Source organism: Solea senegalensis, linkage group LG11 (genome assembly GCF_019176455.1).
Source record: "Solea senegalensis isolate Sse05_10M linkage group LG11, IFAPA_SoseM_1, whole genome shotgun sequence".
NCBI lineage: Eukaryota > Metazoa > Chordata > Actinopteri > Pleuronectiformes > Soleidae > Solea > Solea senegalensis.
In genome coordinates, this window is record NC_058031.1 from 524,016 (window position 1) to 535,935 (window position 11,920).

Below are 11,920 nucleotides of genomic sequence, written 5' to 3' on the forward strand. Positions count from 1 at the left end.
GGCTCGACAATAGACCGGGTATAACAAGTGGACGCAGTCAGGTTTGCAGGCTGAGTCCAACCAGGAAGAAACAATTTATTGAATATCCATAAGGGGGCGACACTGCTGGTTGCAAAAAAGACTCAAGTCACAGTTAATGGCCTTAATCGTCACTTTCAGATCATTTTCAATAGAATATGATGTCAATTGTGTATATTATGTTTCTATTTATGGCAAATATGAGTGTGATTGACAGCTAGTAGTGTCCAATAGGAGCTTGGATGCCAGTGACGTTGTCTTCTGGTTAAAAATTTAAGCCCAAGAAGTATGACAAAAGTAGCAATTAGCCACCAGGGGGCGACACCGCTGGTTGCAAAAAGCCCTTTGTTTGCATAGACGTCTATGGGAAAATGAGCTTCTAATTCTTGTTTCATTTATCGAGCCAGTAAACCTTTTCGAGGGAAATTTGATCTGTCAAAGCTGTCAATCTCATATGATTGACAGCTGGTTGCCAGTGACGTCTGTGGACTTCGGCTTTAACAACCGCTCATGGCGTCAGTCAAATTACAAATCTTGGGTTTGTTTTGTAACCGGAAAACTCTGTCATCTTTTATCTAAAGTCTGACACATGTAGCTTATCCGTAGACGGAATATAAAAAAATGGACGTAGTCTTCTGGTTTAAGAAGTGAAACCCAAGAAATAGGACAGAAGTAGTATTTAGTCACCAGGGGGCGACTCCACTGGTGACTAAATACAAAAATAACTTTGTTTCCAAAGAGGTCTATGGGAAAAATGAGCTTCATTATCAATTTATAACATTTTCCAGAGAAGTTAATGGTCTCAGTCACTAGTTTCTTCTCTTCTTCAAACTATAATAGTGTAGATTTTGTAAATGATGTTCCCGTATAAAGAAAAACTAAATAGGAACACTTACGAGTGAACACTATACACAGTTGACTACCAATAGGAGCCTGGTTCCCACTGACGTCTGTGAACGTCCGTCAAATCTCAAGGCTTCATATTGGGAGTTTATTTTGCAACTGGCCCAAGACGTATTTTTTGACGTCATTTGATTTATAACGTCAGTAAACTGTTGTAGTTCATGGTCATCATCAGTTTCTGGTCTTCTTCAATGGAACATGATGTCAAATTTGTATTTATCTTCCCATTTAGAGGGAAAAAGACGACAGTTCCAAAACTGAACAAACCTGAAAGGTAGTTTCTTTATAACTCAAAGTTTACGTCCATTTTTCATACACGGTCTATGGGTATGACCATCAAACGTGGCGCGTCTATGACCTCACACTTTGCCGTCATCGTGCCACAGACACGCCCACTTGTACCATGAAATGTGGATTGAAAATGAACAAAGAAAAGAAATAAAAGAATAAAACAGGAAACACATAAAATAGTAATAATAAAACAAATAAAACGACGTATTGCTGCTTTTAGCCACGGTTGCTGATGGACGACGACTGTAGACCACTAGAACATTTCAAACTTTCTTTTTTCTTTTTGCAAGACGGACAGCGAGCTGAAAACATGCACACACAGAACCGACAAAGTGTTCATCAGCGCCGGCCTCAGCCTCACCTCACCTCACTCCCTGTACTCCCTCCTCGCCCCTCCTCCTCCTCCTCCTCCTCCTCCTCCTTTTCTCTCAGCTGCTTTGTAGAGTCAAAGGAAAAGGGTCTGAAAATACGGCGATACCTGGAAGAAGAAGAACGCAGTCACTGAAATCCCGGGCTTTGACATTCAAAGTGCAGCGGGGAAAACGCGCGACTGCAAGACTTGGGGGGTATCGCTCATAGTCATATATAATAGTTTTTTGTTTGTTGTCATATGATATATTATTTTCTGTTTGTTTAAAACAGGACCTCGAAAAACAACACAACACATCACCTCATTTTTATTTTTTTTTTCTTACCAAAACCTCGGGAGAAGAAACTCATAATTTTGCACAATTGCTTGTTACAGAAAGCTTGTATACTGTAGGACATATATATATATATATATATACAGTATATATACATATATATATACATATATATACATACACAAAAAGAAAAGAAAAAAACCCAATGATGAGAATTCAGATTCAGAATCAACTGATGATGAAAAAAAAAAAAGTTTCCCCAGCAGTTTGACTGTTAATCCACACATCCATCGCTGAAATCCTAGATTTTATTATCCCAAGTTTTGAACTAATTTGAAACGTCTTAGTCTCCCCCTCTGGAAGGTCATTATTTTGATAGTGACACTTAAATAAAACGATCAAATTTGCCATTGATCCTAAAAGAATGAGCTGTCAGCACCTTTTTCCTGATACTTTTTGCGATATATAAAAATAACGCAAAAAATCAAATTTGATCGTTTATTAAAGAGCTTAAAAAAAAGTGAGTTCATTTAAAAATAAATAAATAAATAAATAATCCTCCTGGCTTGAGCCAGATTTGTAGCAATCAAATTGAGCGTTATATATTTTTGTAACAAATACTCATTTAATAATGTTTAAAAAAATAGAGCGCGAGAGAAAGTAAAAGCGTAAAAAAAGGAAGAGTTGTTGGCATGTGTGAAGTTTGTCCTCCCTGGGTTTCTGTGAGCTAATCTGAATTCTAGCACTTTCAACCTTTAAAAAAAGAGAGTATTTTTTTTTCTTTTTGAAAATTTCAGCTTCTATGTTCATATGTTTTTTAATTTTTGTATTGATCCTGTACTTTTATGTGCCATTAGTTTGATGTGTAGACTTTATCAACCTTTGTTGTATTTCTCTTCTCTGAAAGAATAACAGTATTTTTGATAGACCTTTCACTAATATCCTCCTTCATAAGAACCCCCGACCCTTTTCTCCTTTGAAACCTTTTTCTTCTCTTTTGTTTTGCCTTCTTTCTCGTAACTCTGCAGCCGAGTGTGTGTGAAAGCAAACAGCGAGGGACGTCAGGTCAGCGTTAAAGACGCGACCTGTGTGACCCCTGTGTAACTGACAGAGAAAAAACTCAACATATACACTAATAAGTTAAGATTGACCCCCGAAATACAAGCACTTAACGCCAAACTGCGACACAGTCACTGGACTGGCGACTTCCTGCTGTCATGACTCAAACGATCACAGCTAGGGTTTGTCGTTGGAAAGAAATAAAATGTAAAAAGAATTTACGTTTTTACAACATGAATGTTGTAAAAACACAAGTTTCCACCACTGAGTCACCGACAGTTCATACACAATCTGTTAGCAAATATACATCTTTTATATACGTATATATATATATATATCTATACATATACGTATTTGTGTCACCAATGTTTCTACAGAAGCCTGGACAGACAAACGTAGAAAAAATGATATGTTTATGGTTTGCGAAGGCCACCGTAGTTCCTAGATGCAATCTGCAGTTTCACCATTAGATGTCACTAACTCTCAAACACTAAATTCAGTGGCTGAATTTATCTTATGAATTTGAGTTAGTATTAAAACTTTTAGATTGAAGTAAATTGACTTCCTGACAATTTCTGACTTCATGTGTCGCGACATCATCGTTTTCCTTTGACTGACGAAGGCGTTTAGGTTTAAAGTTTGCTTTTCTGGCAGTAATGGGCTTCCGTATGCTGAGCGAAACACAAACAAGCTGATACCAAATCAACGCGACACAGAAACAACCACCGCTCGCGCTGTTCTGGTCCACGACTCGGCTGCAGATCCATTACCTCGACCTGCACCTACTAGGGATGCACTTATCCTCACCTTCTCCTCTTTACTAGTAGGTGCAGAACATTAAAAAAAACATAATAATTAAGGGAATTTGTTCATCAGTTTAAGTTTAAGCTTATTTGATTTTAATATTGCTCTCCCGCCCTCTTTTTTCTTTTTTGTTTTGCTTTTAGTAAAAACTTGGGTACTGTCTGACGCAGGCAACATCCCACATGTAGTTTTATATCATTTCAGCATAATGTAAGTCTTGCATTCCAACCTCTTTGTGTATCTCGTTTTAGCGACATAGCCCTTTATTTTTTATCTGACTTGCGATTGCAGCCACGTCTGGAAGACGAACAAGGTGGTTCAAAAAAAAGAAAAAAAAAAGAAAGGTGAACGATAGAATATTTGCATTCACTTACACTATTTTATATAGCATGGAGTTTATCAACTACAGGGAGAATTCTATAAATACTGCAGAGGAAGAAAAGACAGAAAGTAAGTTACATATCTCACATGCAATCAGTTGCTGCAATGTAAAAGTGACAGATTTGTATATTGGTTGATCCAAAGAGATGATGAACACAACAACACAACTATTGACTTATTGTACAGTACAGTGTATCTTTGAGTTGTCATGTGTTATGTTGAGATGATTAAAAGTCAAACCAGCGGTTTCATATTCTCTTTGTATTTATTTCTCATTTATTTCACAAAATGTCTCCTTTCGTCATTATTCAATATTATTCAGAAATTTGTGAAGTTATGGGGAGAAATGCAGGTACATTTACATATTTTAGTTAGTTTAGTTATTTTTGTGGCCTGTTTGAAGTTCATCAAAGGCATAAGAGGTGGCGGGAAAAATTAATATACATTATACACATTTATTTTGTAATTATACACTCTCACTAAAGCTGTTGAGTGAGTATATCACAATATATGACTGATGAATACTGTGGAATATTGTGACATAAATATTGTGAAAATATCGTAATGTGACTTAAATATTATGAAAATATCGTATTGTGACTTAAATATTGTGAAAATATCGTATTGTGACTTAAATATTGTAATAATATTGTATTGTGACCTAAACATCGCAATAATATCGTATTGTGACTTAAATATTATGAAAATATCGTATTGTGACTTAAATATTGTAATAAAATTGTATTGTGACCTAAATATCGCGATAATATCGTATCGTGACTTAAATATTGTGAAAATATCGTATTGTGACTTAAGTATTGTGAAAATATCGTATTGTGACTTAAATATTATGATACATTTACATATTTTAGTTAGTTTAGTTATTTTTGTGGCCTGTTTGAAGTTCATCAAAGGCATAAGAGGTGGCGGGAAAAATTGATATACATTATACACATTTATTTTGTAATTATACACTCTCACTAAAGCTGTTGAGTGAGTATATCACAATATATGACTGATGAATACTGTGAAATATTGTGACATAAATATTGTGAAAATATCGTAATGTGACTTAAATATTATGAAAATATCGTAATGAGACTTAAATATTATGAAAATATAATATTGTGACTTAAATATTATGAAAATATCGTAATGAGACTTAAATATTATGAAAATATCGTAATGAGACTTAAATATTATGAAAATATCATATTGTGACTTAAATATTATGAAAATATAATGTGACTTAAATATTGGGAAAATATCATGACTTAAATATTATGTGAGACTTAAATATTATGAAAATATCATATTGTGACTTAAATATTATGAAAATATCATATTGTGACTTAAATATTATGAGAATATCGTATTGTGACTTAAATATTGGGAAAATATCATATTGTGACTTAAATATTATGAAAATATCGTAATGTGACTTAAATATTATGAAAATATCGTATTGTGACTTAAATATTGTAATGATATTGTATTGTGACCTCAATATCGCGATAATATCGTATCGTGACTTAAATATTGTGAAAATATCGTATTGTGACTTAAATATTGTGAAAATATCGTATTGTGACTTAAATATTATGAAAATATCGTATTGTGACTTAAACATTGTGAAAATATCGTATTGTGTATTAAATATTGTAATAATATTGTATTGGGGCCGAAATATCACGATGATATCGCATTGTGACTTAAATACTGTGAAAATATCGTATTGTGACTTAATCGTGATAATATTGTGTCGTGACTTAAATATGATGATATAGTTTCGTCTCTGGCGATTCCCATCGCTCCTCGGCGCCCCCTTTATTAGGTACAGTAGATGTCACAAATTCGTACGGACTGGACGTTTACATTTTTGTAATTAAGACTTTCTGAATGAAAACTATCCTGAATTTGAGATTATATTTTAAACACCAAATCATCATGAATACAAGATCATACAAATGAGGTGAACGCATAAGAATGTATATGGCCTTTTGTCATATCTGGTCCAAGGCTGTTTAATAATCATGCTCTTTAATCAACATCTTGATTTGTCTCACCTACCAAGTGATTTAAATATTCTCTAGTAAAGGTGCAGTTCACACTTATTTCAGAGAGAAACCTTTAGTTTACGAAACCACTTCAATTCATGAAATCAGAGCAAAAAAAGAAAGAAATCAGTTCAACACATTTCCCATGTTCCCCGGTGTACACCCACTCTCCAACTGAGGCTCACATGCTCACATGGTGGGAGTTTATAAATGTTAAGCTCCTCCCACGATGCTATTCATTATCTCATTCAATCTTCATTTATGACACAATCTAACAATAAACACATATATACGTCATGATAGAAGCAACACTTGCAAAAGTACTGTAAATAATCTTTAAACAATACACATTAATGAGTCATCACCCCCGTGACACACGCAGACTTGGTATCTTCCACCGTCATCACACCTGTGTGTAATTGTTGACGCTTCCATATAAGGAGGCTCTCATGGTTTCCTCTGTTTCCACGGACAAGCTGGTGCTTTTTGTCATTTACGATACTAAAGTTGTGACTGGAGATATGTTGTGTTGTTTATTATGGGATGGGTTCTCACTATTGCAGCTGGGAGGCCACTGTGAGAGACTGTCTTCTTCTCCATCTGCTGCCCATAATCAGTGTCTTTGTCACATGTGTGTGTGTGTGTGTGTGTGAATGCAATGAATTCCAGTCATTTTGGTGCATCTTTGTTTTATAAATCTCGAGTAAAACCCAAAATAAATATCCTGCAACGCATGTGTGGGTTCTGACCCAGGAATGGCTACTTTAGAATGTGGTCCCAGAACATCTCAGGACTGTGTCTAAACCCTCACACTGGACCAGCATCTGGATTATGTCTTAAAGAGCTGCACACACATAGCTGAGTGTCAAGACTGCCCTAATTATAGTACCGCACCGAGCAGACCTGTAATTACATCAGCTGGGCTCGCTCACACACGCACACACACACACCTCACACACACACACACACACACACACACGCACACTACGGGATGCCAACTGTGCCATAATTCAAGAATAGAAATTCTCGTGGTTTTGTTGGATTTTCTTAGAAGGAACACGGAGAGGTGGTCAAAGCGATTTGAGGGTGTCGAGACACCACATCATGCACTTCATCATGTGATCATATCCTGCCAGACACCTGACATTTAACAGAAATTAACACCTTCACACACACACACACAGGTTTGCACTGCTATTCTTCTGTGGACACTGCAATGATTTACATTCATTTGGACAGCTTAAAAAAAAAAAAATAGATATAATCCCTTAAACTTAAACTAATAAAAATGTACATCTTAGCTGTAAACTAAGCCAGTTCCCCAGAAATCAGGTTCTGCCTCATTTGGACCAGGTTTTAGTCTCTATGAGGACTACTGGTCCAGACAAGGTCAGTGTTTCTAAAAGCTTCCACACTCCTCACTTGTAAACCAACAAAATCTCATCATTCCGATTGGAATTTCGAATTACGGTAATGACATGGGCGCGCACACACGCATCCAGGACTATGGACTATGCTGACATGCATAGTCCATAGTCCTTTCCCCCTCGCTGTCCACGATTCGTCTCATTTTCCTGGGACTTTCGTGTCCATTATTCTTGGTCTGGAAACACAGCAGTAACAAAACCGGAAATACGTCACGTTTACGTGGATCAGACACGTGAGGCCACCAAACCGGGAAGCCATGACTGATCGACTTCAATCTGATCTGAGGCTTTTATTCTGATGACTTGTGTCCGTACAAACATACAACTACAGTTCATAGCAGAAACTACCAAATACAATAGTCCTAATCCTCTTGAGTGACTAACTCCAACCTTAAAACAAGTTAGCGACGTGTCGCCGCGTAAAAAAACAAAATATCTTCCCCATGTTCAACTTTTCATCACTTTATTGTTTTATCATTGTACAGTTTTGTGATCAGACATTCTGTAAAAGCAGAAACAGAAACATGTTCCTTTCAGAGTCACCACGAGCGTCATGCTATTGGCTACAACGATGACAGGAGAGAGAGCACGAGAGAGAGAGGGAGGGAGGGAGAGAGAGAGAGAGAGGGAGGGAGAGAGCGCCACGAACAGCGAAAACGCAAACAAATACAAAGCCGTTGTTTTCTTCTATTTACACTGTAAACTTCCTCCATCGTACGCACACACACACACACACGTACGACAACTCGGGCTCCACTTTAAAGTCCGTCTGTAAAAAAAGATTAAAAAAATCCTGGCATGTGCACACTTTGACAGCAGAGGAGGATGAGGAGGAGGATGATGATGAGGAGGAGGAGGATGAGGATGAGGATGAGGATGAGGAGGAGGAGGAGGAGGAGGAGGAGGAGGGAGCGCCTTTGCTTGCGACAGCAGCTCGAGTGTGAGTTCAGTGACTGTGATATAACACAGAGGGTAACGTGGTGCAGAGATTGTTTCTGGTGGAATGGGAAGTAAAGTGGAGCAAATGGAGAATATATTAAATGATTCATTCATTCATTCATTCATTCTGCTTAAACCCCTGTAGAATGGAGGTTGATCGGCACCTGTTTTCTTTATAGAGCCACACATTCACTCTCGCTTTCATTTTTTGTGCAAAAATGACCACCACTGTCATTATATATCATCATCATGGTAAGTGTATACATGAAGGGCTGCTTTACCTATAGATTCTTTGCATCTTAGATTCTAATTTATTTGTATCGTGGGAGTGAAAAAAACTGTTGAAATGAAGTCTTTAAAAATCTTTTTGCCTGTCGTTAACTTCTCTGATCACTGTTTAAATACTTGACATCATTATTATCTAGTAAAACAGGAATTATAAATACACAGAGCGTCATGTCTCTACAAAGGGTTAATTTGAGGGTTAAATAAGAAAAGTACTGAAACTTCTTGCAGACGAGGTCCAGTAGGTAACATTTGGGAGGGTTTAAATCGAATAATCTACTTAGAAGTGCGTTCATTCTAGTGTATAACTACTTTAAAATAAGAATAGTTTGGTTTTTGTAGCTTTAGTTTAAGCCTCTTGTATGTACATTAGCAAAGGGCCTTGTTTTACAGACTGTGCCACCAAAAAACGACTGGATCATGCTTTTCAGACAAAAACCACCACAGTTCCCTTCTGAACTTGGTAAAGAGATAAGTTTGTTAAAGTCTGCAGCTTCACCATCATACAGCGCTAGCACGACTCGGTCAGAGCGTCGTCAGAGTCACGAGCGCGACGTCCGACACAAGAATCAGACCAAACAATGCTGAAGTGCAGATCTGATTAAAAGACTTAAAAATACTGAAAACGTGTTAATCTCCCAGCGTTTGGCAAAGGAAATGTCTAAAATGTTAATATTTAACAGGAATCTGGAGTATTTCGAGACTGCACTGCTGAAAGTCAGCGACCACGAACGTCCACGAGCGACCGGGAGCGACTATGAGCGACCGGGAGCGACCACGAGCAACCGGGAGCGACCACGAGCGACCGTGAACCCAATCACGACCCGTTCAGCCGTCACAGCAGTTTGGAGCGTAGCAGAGGAACGACAGGAGCGGTCGATTAGCTTAGCATAAAGACTGAAAACCCCCTAGAACAGATTCATTCATTAAAGCTGCCATCAGTGAAATAGTCAAGCTAAGTGTCAGTCACAGTAAATCCAGGATCCCACAACACTTCAATCTCACCAATCAGGAGCCAAGACTCCACAAAGAGGCGGTCCTCTGTACTTGTGAGGTCATGGTGCGTTCCATGTACATCGGAAGTCGGGGGTCAGAATTTGGGAGTAACAGCAGCTCCGAGTCGACCGCGTTCCAATTGATAAATTGGAAAAAAAAAAACATGGACTTAAACGTATCTCAGGAAAGCTGCGATTTCCCTTCCATTCAAATAATAATAATAATAATGATAATAATAATAATAATAATAAAAAAAAAGAGTAGCACAGAAATAAGACAGAAGTGTAATTATCACTAAAAGTAGCAGCGTTTGGTTGAGGGTTCCACAACTTCTTTGAGGTCCTGTTGAGGCAGCGCCGCCCTCAACTCAAAATTCCAACTTCCGACTACAACTGGAATGCACCATTAGGCTGGCCATCAGTGAATCATTAGGTGACAGGGTGAGGGATCGCTAACAGCAGCAACAGAGCAAAAGACAAGATCACTGATGGCAGCTTTAACTTTGGAGCAGGGGTCTCAATCTCTGATGTGGGGGCCGCATGAAGTTCAAGTCTGGCCGGGGGGGGGCTCAAAATATAATGGCGATATTCCATCACGACATAGCAACAACAGCTGTTGATAATATTTTGCATCATTTCAAAATAAAAGTGTTTGCTTTGATAGGGAATGACAGTTCAAAATAAAAGACACCAAAAACGAGTTTAACTCGTCTGAATTCGAGGCACAGGTCAGTGGATTTTTGTTACTTTAGAACAGCGCTGGTTTGTCTTCATGCTAAGCTAAGCTAAAGTAATTATTAGCAGCCAGTGACACAAGGTTTCTCAGAGTAAATTAAGAACCTCTTAACATATATTATGGTTTATAGGGCTGAAACAATTCCTCGATTAATCGATTACTAAATGAACGACAACTATTTTGAGTGTGGATTAATCAGTTTGCGTGTTTTTTAAGTAATTAAAACAAGTGTTCTGATTTTTATCTTCTGGTTTCTTTGCTCCATAGAACAAAGAAATCATTCAAATTGAATAATTTGAGGTTTTTGGACAAAACCAGACATTTGAGAACATCATTGTTTCCAGGTTTGACATTTTCTGATATTTTATGGACCAAACCATTACCCGATTATTAGTTAGTTAGTTGCAGCCCTATTGGTTTATTTAGCGTCAGTAAAATAGATGTTTGCCCTTTAAGTTGTGAACACCACCAGCTTAACAAGTCACATTTGTTTTTATTCTAAAACCATTTTTAAGAAGAAAAATACCTTGATGCAAAACAAAAGGTTGTAATCCATGAAAACATCCACTTTATAAATGTATCGAGAACACTGGATTACAATTCAATGCTCATGTCACGACACTCGAGCTCTGGGAAAACGCTCTCTACCCCTCCTGGTATCACTCTTTTCTTTCTTTCTTTCTTTCTTTCTTTCTTTCTTCACATTATACACAAACTGTATCATACATCAGACTCAAACTCAAACAAACTCGTGATATTTCCCTCAAACAGAAACGGTCTCTCCTTTTTTAACTGCATAGTTCAGCAGACGCGCCGCGCTGCTAAGGCTACACTGACGCCACAGTTTGACGAGTTGTTACTGGAAATGCTCCAAAAACACATCAAATTAAAGCAAAAGGAAAGTGTTGACTGAAGCTTTTTCCTTTTCTCCGGCTGCTTCGGGGGCAAAGGGCTCGTGGTACCGTTCTGAATCATTTAGGAGAAATGGAGCGATGTTTCCGCTTTAATAAGAAGACCCATTGTTTTAGAGGAAGAAGCTAATGTTTTGATTACAGCGGCGGTTAACATGGTCATTACCAGGAAACTCAAGTAAAAATAATAGAACATTTAATTTATCCTTACTCGTGGTACAATGTAAAAGCATCATTTCCATCCGTACTCGTTAAACACAGTAAAGTTAACACCATAACCACAGTTAGACGCTCCAATCCTTCCCCGATCTCAAGTCTCTGACATGAAAGTAGAAAAAGCAAAAAAAAAAACCAACTGATTTTACGTAAAAGAAAATTAGCAGAGAATGATTTCCCAGGAGTTGACAGAAAGAACGGAATTAAAATAAAAACCTAGATAAGTTAAAGAGTCAAAAAGAGACAAAAAAAAA